Source organism: Pleurodeles waltl, chromosome 4_1 (genome assembly GCF_031143425.1).
Source record: "Pleurodeles waltl isolate 20211129_DDA chromosome 4_1, aPleWal1.hap1.20221129, whole genome shotgun sequence".
NCBI lineage: Eukaryota > Metazoa > Chordata > Amphibia > Caudata > Salamandridae > Pleurodeles > Pleurodeles waltl.
Genome location: NC_090442.1, coordinates 53556036 through 53575407, shown reverse-complemented (window position 1 = coordinate 53575407; position 19372 = coordinate 53556036). Strand labels below are relative to the sequence as shown.

General features: G+C 52.1%; 2 non-coding genes across 2 annotated transcripts; both read left to right on the top strand.

Annotated features, from left to right (window-relative positions):
- Nucleotides 1-6017: 6017 nt before the first annotated feature.
- On the top strand, nt 6018-6088 carry TRNAG-GCC (transfer RNA glycine (anticodon GCC)). Its single transcript has one exon. It is a non-coding gene; the product is annotated as a tRNA-Gly (tRNA).
- Nucleotides 6089-8076: 1988 nt separating this feature from the next.
- On the top strand, nt 8077-8147 carry TRNAG-GCC (transfer RNA glycine (anticodon GCC)). The gene has a single exon. It is a non-coding gene; the product is annotated as a tRNA-Gly (tRNA).
- Nucleotides 8148-19372: the final 11225 nt, after the last annotated feature.

The following is a 19372-nucleotide window of genomic DNA, read 5'->3' as shown; positions in this document are numbered from 1 at the left end:
GCATTGTGGTAGCTGTTCCCTGAGCCCATAGCCCCTGTCCCCATGTCGCCCTTTCTCCTCGTGTAACTCACCCCAGGTTCGGTGGCTCTGATACTTGCTGCTTCTGCTGCGCGATCATCCCCATGATCTGGGCCTTTGTACGAAATGTCATGTAAGATGACTTTATTCAGCACGGCGTTTGTCATTTGCTTGGTTGTCCTGTCACTGTTGGATGTTTTCTTGCGCAGACTACTGTCTAATGGTGGGAAGGCCACGAGACACGTGACTTTTCTCTTTCCTTGTTAGCATAGTTTCCTGCCACTGTCTTGGTGTGCTGCCAGCCTGTGACACACGTGTCTTGCCCATCTCAGCTCCACTGTGGCATGTTAGATATGTCTTTGAGCAGAGTCCCGGTCCCAGAGCTGCTGCCTTCTCTGCACTCTGGCTTATAAGACTGCAGGCAAAGGCCCTCCCTGGCCCCTCAGCCAGATAGATACATTTACCTGCAGGGCTCAGCTTTGGTGAAAGATATTGGCGAGAGAGAGGAAAGGGGACGGCCCGTGGTGCACCCCCTATTTTGCATAGAACCACAGCCTCCTGGGAGGGCAGAGACATGAGGGTTCTCAGGGAAAGCCCTCCCAGGAGTGTTGAAGGGCAGGACGTGAAACACAGCAATCCCGGAATGGCCTGGTCTAAGATGCCTGTGCAATAGGCCTGGCCCTAGGCTTCCGGGGCTCTTCCTCGGCAGAGGCCCCAGTGGTATGAGCCCGACCAGGGCTGTGCCCGACCAGGGCTGTAGGGCGCGTTGGGAGCGCGTTAGGGACGCGAAAGAGGGCGCAGGGCGCAGAACTCTGCCCGTTTCTCCCCAGGATTTTGGGGAGGACAGGGAATCTGGCCAGGTCAGTGACTAGGCTTTCCCAGAAGGAAAGTCCAGTGACAGTGGCATGTTGTGAAACACAAGATTGCTGGTGGTCTGGAGGGTGCTTTCTGTCAGCCACTTCTCCCGGGAGCAGCCAGAGAGCAGGCTGATGTCATGCTCTGTCAAGCACAATACTGGCCCCAAACCACTGTCCTTAGCAAAAGCAGAAACATTCATAGTTTCAGTCTCCTGCATCTGATTCCTGCCATCAGCATGTGAACGTTTGGCAGTCCAAGGCTTGCCATGCAAACTTTGTTCATAGGTGTCCCATGCGAATGCATGGGCCTCGTCACTACTGTCTACGGCAGGGCTCTCTGCTCAGGCTATGTAAGTGAAGCATTGGTGGTTCAGTGGTAGAATTCTTGCCTGCCACGCGGGAGGCCCGGGTTCGATTCCCGGCCAATGCAAAGCGCCCTTCTTTTGGCTTTGCTTTAGAAGTCAGAGATATAGACTTGGTGGGGAAAAAAATGTCAAAGAGTGACCCCGACGTGATTTGAACACACAACCTTCTGATCTGGAGTCAGACGCGCTACTGTTGCGCCACGAGGTCCCTGTGCATGCAGTTCTCAGCCCTGGATCAAGAAATGCTTCTGTGCCTTTTATTGGCCCTCAGTACGCCTGTGGTTAAAGTAGAAGGCTTGGTGTCCCGTTTCCAGTCCTATTGGTGGAAATGACTAGAGGTGAAGAGATGAGAGAAGATAGAAATGTTGAGATAGAGCATGTCACGCAGGCAAAGCGAGAGCTCTAAGAGCAAAGCCAGACAGCTGTGTTTTAATTCAGGACTTGATGTCCCGTTTCCAGTCCTATTGGTGGAAATGACTAGAGGTGAAGAGATGAGAGAAGATAGAAATGTTGAGATAGAGCATGTCACGCAGGCAAAGCGAGAGCTCTAAGAGCAAAGCCAGACAGCTGAGTTTTAATTCAGGACTTGATGTAGGCAAAAGCATACGTCCCTGGGTGGGCTTGAACCACCAACCTTTCGGTTAACAGCCGAACACGCTAACCGATTGCGCCACAGAGACCAACCACCGCAGTGAGCGTGTTGGGACTCAATATATGTTTTTACCTTTGTGCTGCTGCCTACAGCTCTAAGGTCCTGGCATAAGACAGGTAGGCTTAGACTCCATTGTGACATGTCTTACTTCTCTTAGAAGAAGGTTCTGAGTTGCCAGGCAGCTTATCTTCTGCCGGGCCCACTTTCCTTTGCAGGCTTTCAGGTTGTGAATCCAGCACTGCTTAGGTGTCCATGTCAGACATGAGCAGCTCATTGAGCCCCACTGTGTGTTTTTTGTGGAGATACAAATCTCAGACTAGAGGGAGCAGGCGGGAAGTGGGTGAGACTCACACAGGGTGGGTGGGGCAGTTAAAGGATGTTATCTAATAGTGTAATCGAGGAGTTGGGTTTTTTGTGCTCTACACTTTAACCAGCGATTCTTTCTAAAAGGAAATCCCAGGGCAGTACCCGCAATGAGTGGCATCCCCACACCCGAGGTTGCATTGTGGTAGCTGTTCCCTGAGCCCATAGCCCCTGTCCCCATGTCGCCCTTTCTCCTCGTGTAACTCACCCCAGGTTCGGTGGCTCTGATACTTGCTGCTTCTGCTGCGCGATCTTCCCCATGATCTGGGCCTTTGTACGAAATGTCATGTAAGATGACTTTATTCAGCACGGCGTTTGTCATTTGCTTGGTTGTCCTGTCACTGTTGGATGTTTTCTTGCGCAGACTACTGTCTAATGGTGGGAAGGCCACGAGACACGTGACTTTTCTCTTTCCTTGTTAGCATAGTTTCCTGCCACTGTCTTGGTGTGCTGCCAGCCTGTGAGACACGTGTCTTGCCCATCTCAGCTCCACTGTGGCATGTTAGATATGTCTTTGAGCAGAGTCCCGGTCCCAGAGTTGCTGCCTTCTCTGCACTCTGGCTTGTAAGACTGCAGGCAAAGGCCCTCCCTGGCCCCTCAGCCAGATAGATACATTTACCTGCAGGGCTCAGCTTTGGTGAAAGATATTGGCGACAGAGAGGAAAGGGGACGGCCCGTGGTGCACCCCCTATTTTGCATAGAACCATAGCCTCCTGGGAGGGCAGAGACATGAGGGTTCTCAGGGAAAGCCCTCCCAGGAGTGTTGAAGGGCAGGACGTGAAACACAGCAATCCCGGAATGGCCTGGTCTAAGATGCCTGTGCAATAGGCCTGGCCCTAGGCTTCCGGGGCTCTTCCTCGGCAGAGGCCCCAGTGGTATGAGCCCGACCAGGGCTGTGCCCGACCAGGCTGTAGGGCGCGTTGGGAGCGCGTTAGGGACGCGAAAGAGGGCGCAGGGCGCAGAACTCTGCCCGTTTCTCCCCAGGATTTTGGGGAGGACAGGGAATCTGGCCAGGTCAGTGACTAGGCTTTCCCAGAAGGAAAGTCCAGTGACAGTGGCATGTTGTGAAACACAAGATTGCTGGTGGTCTGGAGGGTGCTTTCTGTCAGCCACTTCTCCCGGGAGCAGCCAGAGAGCAGGCTGATGTCGTGCTCTGTCAAGCACAACACTGGCCCCAAACCACTGTCCTTAGCAAAAGCAGAAACATTCATAATTTCAGTCTCCTGCATCTGATTCCTGCCATCAGCATGTGAACGTTTGGCAGTCCAAGGCTTGCCATGCAAACTTTGTTCATAGGTGTCCCATGCGAATGCATGGGCCTCATCACTACTGTCTACGGCAGGGCTCTCTGCTCAGCCTATGTAAGTGAAGCATTGGTGGTTCAGTGGTAGAATTCTTGCCTGCCACGCGGGAGGCCCGGGTTCGATTCCCGGCCAATGCAAAGTGCCCTACTCTTGGCTTTGCTTTAGAAGTCAGACATATAGACTTGGTGGGGAAAAAAATGTCAAAGAGTGACCCCGACGTGATTTGAACACGCAACCTTCTGATCTGGAGTCAGCCGCGCTACCGTTGAGCCACGAGGTCCCTGTGCATGCAGTTCTCAGCCCCGGATCAAGAAATGCTTCTGTGCCTTTTATTGGCCCTCAGTACGCCTGTGGTTAAAGTAGAAGGCTTGGTGGCCCGTTTCCAGTCCTATTGGTGGAAATGACTAGCGGTGAAGAGATGAGAGAAGATAGAAATGTTGAGATAGAGCATGTCACGCAGGCAAAGCGAGAGCTCTAAGAGCAAAGCCAGACAGCTGTGTTTTAATTCAGGACTTGATGTCCCGTTTCCACTCCTATTGGTGGAAATGACTAGAGGTGAAGAGATGAGAGAAGATAGAAATGTTGAGATAGAGCATGTCATGCAGGCAAAGCGAGAGCTCTAAGAGCAAAGCCAGACAGCTGTGTTTTAATTCAGGACATGATGTAGGCAAAAGCCTACGTCCTTGGGTGGGCTTGAACCACCAACCTTTCAGTTAAGAGCCGAACGCGCTAACCGATTGCGCCACAGAGACCAACCACCGCAGTGAGCGTGTTGGGACTCAATATATGTTTTTACCTTTGTGCTCCTGCCTGCAGCTCTAAGGTCCTGGCATAAGACAGGTAGGCTTAGACTCCATTGTGACATGTCTTACTTCTCTTAGAAGAAGGTTCTGAGTTGCCAGGCAACTTATCTTCTGCCGGGCACACTTTCCTTTGCAGGCTTTCAGGTTGTGAATCCAGCACTGCTTAGGTGTCCATGTCAGACATGAGCAGCTCATTGAGCCCCATTGTGTGTTTTTTGTGGAGATACAACTCTCAGACTAGAGGGAGCAGGCGGGAAGTGGGTGAGACTCACACAGGGTGGGTGGGGCAGTTAAAGGATGTTATCTAATAGTGTAATCGAGGAGTAGGGTTTTTTGTGCTCTACACTTTAACCAGCGATTCTTTCTAAAAGGAAATCCCAGGGCAGTACCCGCAATGAGTGGCATCCCCACACCCGAGGTTGCATTGTGGTAGCTGTTCCCTGAGCCCATAGCCCCTGTCCCCATGTCGCCCTTTCTCCTCGTGTAACTCACCCCAGGTTCGGTGGCTCTGATACTTGCTGCTTCTGCTGCGCGATCATCCCCATGATCTGGGCCTTTGTACGAAATGTCATGTAAGATGACTTTATTCAGCACGGCGTTTGTCATTTGCTTGGTTGTCCTGTCACTGTTGGATGTTTTCTTGTGCAGACTACTGTCTAATGGTGGGAAGGCCACGAGACACGTGACTTTTCTCTTTCCTTGTTAGCATAGTTTCCTGCCACTGTCTTGGTGTGCTGCCAGCCTGTGAGACACGTGTCTTGCCCATCTCAGCTCCACTGTGGCATGTTAGATATGTCTTTGAGCAGAGTCCCGGTCCCAGAGTTGCTGCCTTCTCTGCACTCTGGCTTGTAAGACTGCAGGCAAAGGCCCTCCCTGGCCCCTCAGCCAGATAGATACATTTACCTGCAGGGCTCAGCTTTGGTGAAAGATATTGGCGAGAGAGAGGAAAGGGGACGGCCCGTGGTGCACCCCCTATTTTGCATAGAACCACAGCCTCCTGGGAGGGCAGAGACATGAGGGTTCTCAGGGAAATCCCTGCCAGGAGTGTTGAAGGGCAGGACGTGAAACACAGCAATCCCGGAATGGCCTGGTCTAAGATGCCTGTGCAATAGGCCTGGCCCTAGGCTTCCGGGGCTCTTCCTCGGCAGAGGCCCTAGTGGTATGAGCCCGACCAGGGCTGTGCCCGACCAGGGCTGTAGGGCGCGTTGGGAGCGCGTTAGGGACGCGAAAGAGGGCGCAGGGCGCAGAACTCTGCCCGTTTCTCCCCAGGATGTTGGGGAGGACAGGGAATCTGGCCAGGTCAGTGACTAGGCTTTCCCAGAAGGAAAGTCCAGTGACAGTGGCATGTTGTGAAACACAAGATTGCTGGTGGTCTGGAGGGTGCTTTCTGTCAGCCACTTCTCCCGGGAGCAGCCAGAGAGCAGGCTGATGTCGTGCTCTGTCAAGCACAACACTGGCCCCAAACCACTGTCCTTAGCAAAAGCAGAAACATTCATAGTTTCAGTCTCCTGCATCTGATTCCTGCCATCAGCATGTGAACGTTTGGCAGTCCAAGGCTTGCCATGCAAACTTTGTTCATAGGTGTCCCATGCGAATGCATGGGCCTCGTCACTACTGTCTACGGCAGGGCTCTCTGCTCAGGCTATGTAAGTGAAGCATTGGTGGTTCAGTGGTAGAATTCTCGCCTGCCACGCGGGAGGCCCGGGTTCGATTCCCGGCCAATGCAAAGCGCCCTTCTTTTGGCTTTGCTTTAGAAGTCAGAGATATAGACTTGGTGGGGAAAAAAATGTCAAAGAGTGACCCCGACGTGATTTGAACACGCAACCTTGTGATCTGGAGTCAGACGCGCTACCGTTGCGCCACGAGGTCCCTGTGCATGCAGTTCTCAGCCCCGGATCAAGAAATGCTTCTGTGCCTTTTATTGGCCCTCAGTACGCCTGTGGTTAAAGTAGAAGGCTTGGTGTCCCGTTTCCAGTCCTATTGGTGGAAATGACTAGAGGTGAAGAGATGAGAGAAGATAGAAATGTTGAGATAGAGCATGTCACGCAGGCAAAGCGAGAGCTCTAAGAGCAAAGCCAGACAGCTGTGTTTTAATTCAGGACTTGATGTCCCGTTTCCAGTCCTATTGGTGGAAATGACTAGAGGTGAAGAGATGAGAGAAGATAGAAATGTTGAGATAGAGCATGTCACGCAGGCAAAGCGAGAGCTCTAAGAGCAAAGCCAGACAGCTGTGTTTTAATTCAGGACTTGATGTAGGCAAAAGCATACGTCCCTGGGTGGGCTTGAGCCACCAACCTTTCAGTTAACAGCCAAACGCGCTAACCAATTGCGCCACAGAGACCAACCACCACAGTGAGCGTGTTGGGACTCAATATATGTTTTTACCTATGTGCTCCTGCCTGCAGTTCTAAGGTCCTGGCATAAGACAGGTAGGCTTAGACTCCATTGTGACATGTCTTACTTCTCTTAGAAGAAGGTTCTGAGTTGCCAGGCAGCTTATCTTCTGCCGGGCACACTTTCCTTTGCAGGCTTTCAGGTTGTGAATCCAGCACTGCTTAGGTGTCCATGTCAGACATGAGCAGCTCATTGAGCGATCATCCCCATGATCTGGGCCTTTGTACGAAATGTCATGTAAGATGACTTTATTCAGCACGGCGTTTGTCATTTGCTTGGTTGTCCTGTCACTGTTGGATGTTTTCTTGCGCAGACTACTGTCTAATGGTGGGAAGGCCACGAGACACGTGACTTTTCTCTTTCCTTGTTAGCATAGTTTCCTGCCACTGTCTTGGTGTGCTGCCAGCCTGTGAGACACGTGTCTTGCCCATCTCAGCTCCACTGTGGCATGTTAGATATGTCTTTGAGCAGAGTCCCGGTCCCAGAGTTGCTGCCTTCTCTGCACTCTGGCTTGTAAGACTGCAGGCAAAGGCCCTCCCTGGCCCCTCAGCCAGATAGATACATTTACCTGCAGGGCTCAGCTTTGGGGAAAGATATTGGCGAGAGAGAGGAAAGGGGACGGCCCGTGGTGCACCCCGTATTTTGCATAGAACCACAGCCTCCTGGGAGGGCAGAGACATGAGGGTTCTCAGGGAAAGCCCTCCCAGGAGTGTTGAAGGGCAGGACGTGAAACACAGCAATCCCGGAATGGCCTGGTCTAAGATGCCTGTGCAATAGGCCTGGCTCTAGGCTTCCGGTGCTCTTCCTCGGCAGAGGCCCCAGTGGTATGAGCCCGACCAGTGCTGTGCCCGACCAGGGCTGTAGGGCGCGTTGGGAGCGCGTTAGGGACGCGAAAGAGGGCGCAGGGCGCAGAACTCTGCCCGTTTCTCCCCAGGATTTTGGGGAGGACAGGGAATCTGGCCAGGTCAGTGACTAGGCTTTCCCAGAAGGAAAGTCCAGTGACAGTGGCATGTTGTGAAACACAAGATTGCTGGTGGTCTGGAGGGTGCTTTCTGTCAGCCACTTCTCCCGGGAGCAGCCAGAGAGCAGGCTGATGTCGTGCTCTGTCAAGCACAACACTGGCCCCAAACCACTGTCCTTAGCAAAAGCAGAAACATTCATAGTTTCAGTCTCCTGCATCTGATTCCTGCCATCAGCATGTGAATGTTTGGCAGTCCAAGGCTTGCCATGCAAACTTTGTTCATAGGTGTCCCATGCGAATGCATGGGCCTCATCACTACTGTCTACGGCAGGGCTCTCTGCTCAGCCTATGTAAGTGAAGCATTGGTGGTTCAGTGGTAGAATTCTCGCCTGCCACGCGGGAGGCCCGGGTTCGATTCCCGGCCAATGCAAAGCGCCCTTCTTTTGGCTTTGCTTTAGAAGTCAGAGATATAGACTTGGTGGGGAAAAAAATGTCAAAGAGTGACCCCGACGTGATTTTAACACGCAACCTTCTGATCTGGAGTCAGCCGCGCTACCGTTGCGCCACGAGGTCCCTGTGAATGCAGTTCTCAGCCCCGGATCAAGAAATGCTTCTGTGCCTTTTATTGGCCCTCAGTACGCCTGTGGTTAAAGTAGAAGGCTTGGTGTCCCGTTTCCAGTCCTATTGGTGGAAATGACTAGAGGTGAAGAGATGAGAGAAGATAGAAATGTTGAGATAGAGCATGTCACGCAGGCAAAGCGAGAGCTCTAAGAGCAAAGCCAGACAGCTGTGTTTTAATTCAGGACTTGATGTCCCGTTTCCAGTCCTATTGGTGGAAATGACAAGAGGTGAAGAGATGAGAGAAGATAGAAATGTTGAGATAGAGCATGTCACGCAGGCAAAGCGAGAGCTCTAAGAGCAAAGCCAGACAGCTGTGTTTTAATTCAAGACTTGATGTAGGCAAAAGCATACGTCCCTGGGTGGGCTTAAACCACCAACTTTTCGGTTAACAGCCAAACACGCTAACCGATTGCGCCACAGAGACCAACCACCACAGTGAGCGTGTTGGGACTCAATATATGTTTTTACCTTTGTGCTCCTGCCTGCAGCTCTAAGGTCCTGGCATAAGACAGGTAGGCTTAGACTCCATTGTGACATGTCTTACTTCTCTTAGAAGAAGGTTCTGAGTTGCCAGGCAGCTTATCTTCTGCCGGGCACACTTTCCTTTGCAGGCTTTCAGGTTGTGAATCCAGCACTGCTTAGGTGTCCATGTCAGACATGAGCAGCTCATTGAGCCCCACTGTGTGTTTTTTGTGGAGATACAACTCTCAGACTAGAGGGAGCAGGCGGGAAGTGGGTGAGACTCACACAGGGTGGGTGGGGCAGTTAAAGGATGTTATCTAATAGTGTAATCGAGGAGTTGGTTTTTTTGTGCACTACACTTTAACCAGCGATTCTTTCTAAAAGGAAATCCCAGGGCAGTACCCGCAATGAGTGGCATCCCCACACCCGAGGTTGCAGTGTGGTAGCTGTTCCCTGAGCCCATAGCCCCTGTCCCCATGTCGCCCTTTCTCCTCGTGTAACTCACCCCAAGTTCGGTGGCTCTGATACTTGCTGCTTCTGCTGCGCGATCATCCCCATGATCTGGGGCTTTGTACGAAATGTCATGTAAGATGACTTTATTCAGCACGGCGTTTGTCATTTGCTTGGTTGTCCTGTCACTGTTGGATGTTTTCTTGCGCAGACTACTGTCTAATGGTGGGAAGGCCACGAGACACGTGACTTTTCTCTTTCCTTGTTAGCATAGTTTCCTGCCACTGTCTTGGTGTGCTGCCAGCCTGTGAGACACGTGTCTTGCCCATCTCAGCTCCACTGTGGCATGTTAGATATGTCTTTGAGCAGAGTCCCGGTCCCAGAGCTGCTGCCTTCTCTGCACTCTGGCTTGTAAGACTGCAGGCAAAGGCCCTCCCTGGCCCCTCAGCCAGATAGATACATTTACCTGCAGGGCTCAGCTTTGGTGAAAGATATTGGCGAGAGAGAGGAAAGGGGACGGCCCGTGGTGCACCCCCTATTTTGCATAGAACCACAGCCTCCTGGGAGGGCAGAGACATGAGGGTTCTCAGGGAAAGCCCTCCCAGGAGTGTTGAAGGGCAGGACGTGAAACACAGCAATCCCGGAATGGCCTGGTCTAAGATGCCTGTGCAATAGGCCTGGCCCTAGGCTTCCGGGGCTCTTCCTCGGCAGAGGCCCCAGTGGTATGAGCCCGACCAGGGCTGTAGGGCGCGTTGGGAGCGCGTTAGGGACGCGAAAGAGGGCGCAGGGCGCAGAACTCTGCCCGTTTCTCCCCAGGATTTTGGGGAGGACAGGGAATCTGGCCAGGTCAGTGACTAGGCTTTCCCAGAAGGAAAGTCCAGTGACAGTGGCATGTTGTGAAACACAAGATTGCTGGTGGTCTGGAGGGTGCTTTCTGTCAGCCACTTCTCCCGGGAGCAGCCAGAGAGCAGGCTGATGTCGTGCTCTGTCAAGCACAACACTGGCCCCAAACCACTGTCCTTAGCAAAAGCAGAAACATTCATAGTTTCAGTCTCCTGCATCTGATTCCTGCCATCAGCATGTGAACGTTTGGCAGTCCAAGGCTTGCCATGCAAACTTTGTTCATAGGTGTCCCATGCGAATGCATGGGCCTCGTCACTACTGTCTACGGCAGGGCTCTCTGCTCAGCCTATGTAAGTGAAGCATTGGTGGTTCAGTGGTAGAATTCTCGCCTGCCACGCGGGAGGCCCGGGTTCGATTCCTGGTCAATGCAAAGCGCCCTTCTTTTGGCTTTGCTTTAGAAGTCAGAGATATAGACTTGGTGGGGAAAAAAATGTCAAAGAGTGACCCCGACGTGATTTGAACACACAACCTTCTGATCTGGAGTCAGACGCGCTACCATTGCGCCACGAGGTCCCTGTGCATGCAGTTCTCAGCCCCGGATCAAGAAATGCTTCTGTGCCTTTTATTGGCCCTCAGTACGCCTGTGGTTAAAGTAGAAGGCTTGGTGTCCCGTTTCCAGTCCTATTGGTGGAAATGACTAGAGGTGAAGAGATGAGAGAAGATAGAAATGTTGAGATAGAGCATGTCACGCAGGCAAAGCGAGAGCTCTAAGAGCAAAGCCAGACAGCTGTGTTTTAATTCAGGACTTGATGTCCCGTTTCCAGTCCTATTGGTGGAAATGACTAGAGGTGAAGAGATGAGAGAAGATAGAAATGTTGAGATAGAGCATGTCACGCAGGCAAAGCGAGAGCTCTAAGAGCAAAGCCAGACAGCTGTGTTTTAATTCAGGACTTGATGTAGGCAAAAGCATACGTCCCTGGGTGGGCTTGAACCACCAACCTTTCGGCTAACAGCCGAACGCGCTAACCGATTGCGCCACAGAGACCAACCACCGCAGTGAGCGTGTTGGGACTCAATATATGTTTTTACCTTTGTGCTCCTGCCTACAGCTCTAAGGTCCTGGCATAAGACAGGTAGGCTTAGACTCCATTGTGACATGTCTTACTTCTCTTAGAAGAAGGTTCTGAGTTGCCAGGCAGCTTATCTTCTGCCGGGCACACTTTCCTTTGCAGGCTTTCAGGTTGTGAATCCAGCACTGCTTAGGTGTCCATGTCAGACATGAGCAGCTCATTGAGCCCCACTGTGTGTTTTTTGTGGAGATACAACTCTCAGACTAGAGGGAGCAGGCGGGAAGTGGGTGAGACTCACACAGGGTGGGTGGGGCAGTTAAAGGATGTTATCTAATAGTGTAATCGAGGAGTTGGGTTTTTTGTGCTCTACACTTTAACCAGCGATTCTTTATAAAAGGAAATCCCAGGGCAGTACCCGCAATGAGTGGCATCCCCACACCCGAGGTTGCATTGTGGTAGCTGTTCCCTGAGCCCATAGCCCCTGTCCCCATGTCGCCCTTTCTCCTCGTGTAACTCACCCCAGGTTCGGTGGCTCTGATACTTGCTGCTTCTGCTGCGCGATCATCCCCATGATCTGGGACTTTGTACGAAATGTCATGTAAGATGACTTTATTCAGCACGGCGTTTGTCATTTGCTTGGTTGTCCTGTCACTGTTGGATGTTTTCTTGCGCAGACTACTGTCTAATGGTGGGAAGGCCACGAGACACGTGACTTTTCTCTTTCCTTGTTAGCATAGTTTCCTGCCACTGTCTTGGTGTGCTGCCAGCCGTTGAGACACGTGTCTTGCCCATCTCAGCTCCACTGTGGCATGTTAGATATGTCTTTGAGCAGAGTCCCGGTCCCAGAGTTGCTGCCTTCTCTGCACTCTGGCTTGTAAGACTGCAGACAAAGGCCCTCCCTGGCCCCTCAGCCAGATAGATACATTTACCTGCAGGGCTCAGCTTTGGTGAAAGATATTGGCGAGAGAGAGGAAAGGGGACGGCCCGTGGTGCACCCCTTATTTTGCATAGAACCATAGCCTCCTGGGAGGGCAGAGACATGAGGGTTCTCAGGGAAAGCCCTCCCAGGAGTGTTGAAGGGCAGGACGTGAAACACAGCAATCCCGGAATGGCCTGGTCTAAGATGCCTGTGCAATAGGCCTGGCCCTAGGCTTCCGGGGCTCTTCCTCGGCAGAGGCCCCAGTGGTATGAGCCCGACCAGGGCTGTGCCCGACCAGGGCTGTAGGGCGCGTTGGGAGCGCGTTAGGGACGCGAAAGAGGGCGCAGGGCGCAGAACTCTGCCCGTTTCTCCCCAGGATTTTGGGGAGGACAGGGAATCTGGCCAGGTCAGTGACTAGGCTTTCCCAGAAGGAAAGTCCAGTGACAGTGGCATGTTGTGAAACACAAGATTGCTGGTGGTCTGGAGGGTGCTTTCTGTCAGCCACTTCTCCCGGGAGCAGCCAGAGAGCAGGCTGATGTCGTGCTCTCTCAAGCACAACACTGGCCCCAAACCACTGTCCTTAGCAAAAGCAGAAACATTCATAGTTTCAGTCTCCTGCATCTGATTCCTGCCATCAGCATGTGAACGTTTGGCAGTCCAAGGCTTGCCATGCAAACTTTGTTCATAGGTGTCCCATGCGAATGCATGGGCCTCATCACTACTGTCTACGGCAGGGCTCTCTGCTCAGCCTATGTAAGTGAAGCATTGGTAGTTCAGTGGTAGAATTCTCGCCTGCCATGCGGGAGGCCCGGGTTCGATTCCCGGCAAATGCAAAGCACCCTTCTCTTGGCTTTGCTTTAGAAGTCAGAGATATAGACTTGGTGGGGAAAAAAATGTCAAAGAGTGACCCCGACGTGATTTGAACACGCAACCTTCTGATCTGGAGTCAGCCGCGCTACCGTTGAGCCACGAGGTCCCTGTGCATGCAGTTCTCAGCCCCGGATCAAGAAATGCTTCTGTGCCTTTTATTGGCCCTCAGTACGCCTGTGGTTAAAGTAGAAGGCTTGGTGTCCCGTTTCCAGTCCTATTGGTGGAAATGACTAGAGGTGAAGAGATGAGAGAAGATAAAAATGTTGAGATAGAGCATGTCACGCAGGCAAAGCGAGAGCTCTAAGAGCAAAGCCAGACAGCTGTGTTTTAATTCAGGACTTGATGTCCCGTTTCCAGTCCTATTGGTGGAAATGACTAGAGGTGAAGAGATGAGAGAAGATAGAAATGTTGAGATAGAGCATGTCACGCAGGCAAAGCGAGAGCTCTAAGAGCAAAGCCAGACAGCTGTGTTTTAATTCAGGACTTGATGTAGGCAAAAGCATACGTCCCTGGGTGGGCTTGAACCACCAACCTTTCACTTAACAGCCGAACGCGCTAACCGATTGCGCCACAGAGACCAACCACCGCAGTGAGCGTGTTGGGACTCAATATATGTTTTTACCTTTGTGCTCCTGCCTGCAGCTCTAAGGTCCTGGCATAAGACAGGTAGGCTTAGACTCCATTGTGACATGTCTTACTTCTCTTAGAAGAAGGATCTGAGTTGCCAGGCAGCTTATCTTCTGCCGGGCACACTTTCCTTTGCAGGCTTTCAGGTTGTGAATCCAGCACTGCTTAGGTGTCCATGTCAGACATGAGCAGCTCATTGAGCCCCATTGTGTGTTTTTTGTGGAGATACAACTCTCAGACTAGAGGGAGCAGGCGGGAAGTGGGTGAGACTCACACAGGGGTGGTGGGGCAGTTAAAGGATGTTATCTAATAGTGTAATCGAGGAGTAGGGTTTTTTGTGCTCTACACTTTAACCAGCGATTCTTTCTAAAAGGAAATCCCAGGGCAGTACCCGCATTGAGTGGCATCCCCACACCCGAGGTTGCATTGTGGTAGCTGTTCCCTGAGCCCATAGCCCCTGTCCCCATGTCGCCCTTTCTCCTCGTGTAACTCACCCCAGGTTCGGTGGCTCTGATACTTGCTGCTTCTGCTGCGCGATCATCCCCATGATCTGGGCCTTTGTACGAAATGTCATGTAAGATGACTTTATTCAGCACGGCGTTTGTCATTTGCTTGGTTGTCCTGTCACTGTTGGATGTTTTCTTGTGCAGACTACTGTCTAATGGTGGGAAGGCCACGAGACACGTGACTTTTCTCTTTCCTTGTTAGCATAGTTTCCTGCCACTGTCTTGGTGTGCTGCCAGCCTGTGGGACACGTGTCTTGCCCATCTCAGCTCCACTGTGGCATGTTAGATATGTCTTTGAGCAGAGTCCCGGTCCCAGAGTTGCTGCCTTCTCTGCACTCTGGCTTGTAAGACTGCAGGCAAAGGCCCTCCCTGGCCCCTCAGCCAGATAGATACATTTACCTGCAGGGCTCAGCTTTGGTGAAAGATATTGGCGAGAGAGAGGAAAGGGGACGGCCCGTGGTGCACCCCCTATTTTGCATAGAACCACAGCCTCCTGGGAGGGCAGAAACATGAGGGTTCTCAGGGAAAGCCCTCCCAGGAGTGTTGAAGGGCAGGACGTGAAACACAGCAATCCCGGAATGGCCTGGTCTAAGATGCCTGTGCAATAGGCCTGGCCCTAGGCTTCCGGGGCTCTTCCTCGGCAGAGGCCCCAGTGGTATGAGCCCGACCAGGGCTGTGCCCGACCAGGGCTGTAGGGCGCGTTGGGAGCGCGTTAGGGACGCGAAAGAGGGCGCAGGGCGCCAAACTCTGCCCGTTTCTCCCCAGGATGTTGGGGAGGACAGGGAATCTGGCCAGGTCAGTGACTACGCTTTCCCAGAAGGAAAGTCCAGTGACAGTGGCATGTTGTGAAACACAAGATTGCTGGTGGTCTGGAGGGTGCTTTCTGTCAGCCACTTCTCCCGGGAGCAGCCAGAGAGCAGGCTGATGTCGTGCTCTGTCAAGCACAACACTGGCCCCAAACCACTGTCCTTAGCAAAAGCAGAAACATTCATAGTTTCAGTCTCCTGCATCTGATTCCTGCCATCAGCATGTGAACGTTTGGCAGTCCAAGGCTTGCCATGCAAACTTTGTTCATAGGTGTCCCATGCGAATGCATGGGCCTCATCACTACTGTCTACGGCAGGGCTCTCTGCTCAGGCTATGTAAGTGAAGCATTGGTGGTTCAGTGGTAGAATTCTCGCCGGCCACGCGGGAGGCCCGGGTTCGATTCCCGGCCAATGCAAAGCGCCCTTCTTTTGGCTTTGCTTTAGAAGTCAGAGATATAGACTTGGTGGGGAAAAAAATGTCAAAGAGTGACCCCGACGTGATTTGAACACGCAAACTTCTGATCTGGAGTCAGACGCGCTACCGTTGCGCCACGAGGTCCCTGTGCATGCAGTTCTCAGCCCCGGATCAAGAAATGCTTCTGTGCCTTTTATTGGCCCTCAGTACGCCTGTGGTTAAAGTAGAAGGCTTGGTGGCCCGTTTCCAGTCCTATTGGTGGAAAAAACTAGAGGTGAAGAGATGAGAGAAGATAGAAATGTTGAGATAGAGCATGTCACGCAGGCAAAGCGAGAGCTCTAAGAGCAAAGCCAGACAGCTGTGTTTTAATTCAGGACTTGATGTCCCGTTTCCAGTCCTATTGGTGGAAATGACTAGAGGTGAAGAGATGAGAGAAGATAGAAATGTTGAGATAGAGCATGTCACGCAGGCAAAGCGAGAGCTCTAAGAGCAAAGCTAGACAGCTGTGTTTTAATTCAGGACTTGATGTAGGCAAAAGCATACGTCCCTGGGTGGGCTTGAACCACCAACCTTTCGGTTAACAGCCGAACACGCTAACCGATTGCGCCACAGAGACCAACCACCGCAGTGAGCGTGTTGGGACTCAATATATGTTTTTACCTTTGTGCTCCTGCCTGCAGCTCTAAGGTCCTGGCATAAGACAGGTAGGCTTAGACTCCATTGTGACATGTCTTACTTCTCTTAGAAGAAGGTTCTGAGTTGCCAGGCAGCTTATCTTCTGCCGGGCACACTTTCCTTTGCAGGCTTTCAGGTTGTGAATCCAGCACTGCTTAGGTGTCCATGTCAGACATGAGCAGCTCATTGAGCCCCATTGTGTGTTTTTTGTGGAGATACAACTCTCAGACTAGAGGGAGCAGGCGGGAAGTGGGTGAGACTCACACAGGGGTGGTGGGGCAGTTAAAGGATGTTATCTAATAGTGTAATCGAGGAGTAGGGTTTTTTGTGCTCTACACTTTAACCAGCGATTCTTTCTAAAAGGAAATCCCAGGGCAGTACCCGCATTGAGTGGCATCCCCACACCCGAGGTTGCATTGTGGTAGCTGTTCCCTGAGCCCATAGCCCCTGTCCCCATGTCGCCCTTTCTCCTCGTGTAACTCACCCCAGGTTCGGTGGCTCTGATACTTGCTGCTTCTGCTGCGCGATCATCCCCATGATCTGGGCCTTTGTACGAAATGTCATGTAAGATGACTTTATTCAGCACGGCGTTTGTCATTTGCTTGGTTGTCCTGTCACTGTTGGATGTTTTCTTGTGCAGACTACTGTCTAATGGTGGGAAGGCCACGAGACACGTGACTTTTCTCTTTCCTTGTTAGCATAGTTTCCTGCCACTGTCTTGGTGTGCTGCCAGCCTGTGGGACACGTGTCTTGCCCATCTCAGCTCCACTGTGGCATGTTAGATATGTCTTTGAGCAGAGTCCCGGTCCCAGAGTTGCTGCCTTCTCTGCACTCTGGCTTGTAAGACTGCAGGCAAAGGCCCTCCCTGGCCCCTCAGCCAGATAGATACATTTACCTGCAGGGCTCAGCTTTGGTGAAAGATATTGGCGAGAGAGAGGAAAGGGGACGGCCCGTGGTGCACCCCCTATTTTGCATAGAACCACAGCCTCCTGGGAGGGCAGAGACATGAGGGTTCTCAGGGAAAGCCCTCCCAGGAGTGTTGAAGGGCAGGACGTGAAACACAGCAATCCCGGAATGGCCTGGTCTAAGATGCCTGTGCAATAGGCCTGGCCCTAGGCTTCCGGGGCTCTTCCTCGGCAGAGGCCCCAGTGGTATGAGCCCGACCAGGGCTGTGCCCGACCAGGGCTGTAGGGCGCGTTGGGAGCGCGTTAGGGACGCGAAAGAGGGCGCAGGGCGCCAAACTCTGCCCGTTTCTCCCCAGGATGTTGGGGAGGACAGGGAATCTGGCCAGGTCAGTGACTACGCTTTCCCAGAAGGAAAGTCCAGTGACAGTGGCATGTTGTGAAACACAAGATTGCTGGTGGTCTGGAGGGTGCTTTCTGTCAGCCACTTCTCCCGGGAGCAGCCAGAGAGCAGGCTGATGTCGTGCTCTGTCAAGCACAACACTGGCCCCAAACCACTGTCCTTAGCAAAAGCAGAAACATTCATAGTTTCAGTCTCCTGCATCTGATTCCTGCCATCAGCATGTGAACGTTTGGCAGTCCAAGGCTTGCCATGCAAACTTTGTTCATAGGTGTCCCATGCGAATGCATGGGCCTCATCACTACTGTCTACGGCAGGGCTCTCTGCTCAGGCTATGTAAGTGAAGCATTGGTGGTTCAGTGGTAGAATTCTCGCCGGCCACGCGGGAGGCCCGGGTTCGATTCCCGGCCAATGCAAAGCGCCCTTCTTTTGGCTTTGCTTTAGAAGTCAGAGATATAGACTTGGTGGGGAAAAAAATGTCAAAGAGTGACCCCGACGTGATTTGAACACGCAAACTTCTGATCTGGAGTCAGACGCGCTACCGTTGCTCCACGAGGTCCCTGTGCATGCAGTTCTCAGCCCCGGATCAAGAAATGCTTCTGTGCCTTTTATTGGCCCTCAGTACGCCTGTGGTTAAAGTAGAAGGCTTGGTGGCCCATTTCCAGTCCTATTGGTGGAAAAAACTAGAGGTGAAGAGATGAGAGAAGATAGAAATGTTGAGATAGAGCATGTCACGCAGGCAAAGCGAGAGCTCTAAGAGCAAAGCCAGACAGCTGTGTTTTAATTCAGGACTTGATGTCCCGTTTCCAGTCCTATTGGTGGAAATGACTAGAGGTGAAGAGATGAGAGAAGATAGAAATGTTGAGATAGAGCATGTCACGCAGGCAAAGCGAGAGCTCTAAGAGCAAAGCCAGACAGCTGTGTTTTAATTCAGGACTTGATGTAGGCAAAAGCATACGTCCCTGGGTGGGCTTGAACCACCATCTTTTCAGTTAACAGCCGAACGTGCTAACCGATTGCGCCACAGAGACCAACCACCGCAGTGAGTGTGTTGGGACTCAATATATGTTTTTACCTTTGTGCTCCTGCCTGCAGCTCTAAGGTCCTGGCATAAGACAGGTAGGCTTAGACTCCATTGTGACATGTCTTACTTCTCTTAGAAGAAGGTTCTGAGTTGCCAGGCAGCTTATCTTCTGCCGGGCACACTCCTTTGCAGGCTTTCAGGTTGTGAATCCAGCACTGCTTAGGTGTCCATGTCAGACATGAGCAGCTCATTGAGCCCCATTGTGTGTTTTTTGTGGAGATACAACTCTCAGACTAGAGGGAGCAGGCGGGAAGTGGGTGAGACTCACACAGGGTGGGTGGGGCAGTTAAAGGATGTTATCTAATAGTGTAATCGAGGAGTAGGTTTTTTTGTGCTCTACACTTTAACCAGCGATTCTTTCTAAAAGGAAATCCCAGGGCAGTACCCGCAATGAGTGGCATCCCCACACCCGAGGTTGCATTGTGGTAGCTGTTCCCTGAGCCCATAGCCCCTGTCCCCATGTCGCCCTTTCTCCTCGTATAACTCACCCCAGGTTCGGTGGCTCTGATACTTGCTGCTTCTGCTGCGCGATCATCCCCATGATCTGGGCCTTTGTACGAAATGTCATGTAAGATGACTTTATTCAGCACGGCGTTTGTCATTTGCTTGGTTGTCCTGTCACTGTTGGATGTTTTCTTGCGCAGACTACTGTCTAATGGTGGGAAGGCCACGAGACACGTGACTTTTCTCTTTCCTTGTTAGCATAGTTTCCTGCCACTGTCTTGGTGTGCTGCCAGCCTGTGAGACACGTGTCTTGCCCATCTCAGCTCCACTGTGGCATGTTAGATATGCCTTTGAGCAGAGTCCCGGTCCCAGAGTTGCTGCCTTCTCTGCACTCTGGCTTGTAAGACTGCAGGCAAAGGCCCTCCCTGGCCCCTCAGCCAGATAGATACATTTACCTGCAGGGCTCAGCTTTGGTGAAAGATATTGGCGAGAGAGAGGAAAGGGGACGGCCCGTGGTGCACCCCCTATTTTGCATAGAACCACAGCCTCCTGGGAGGGCAG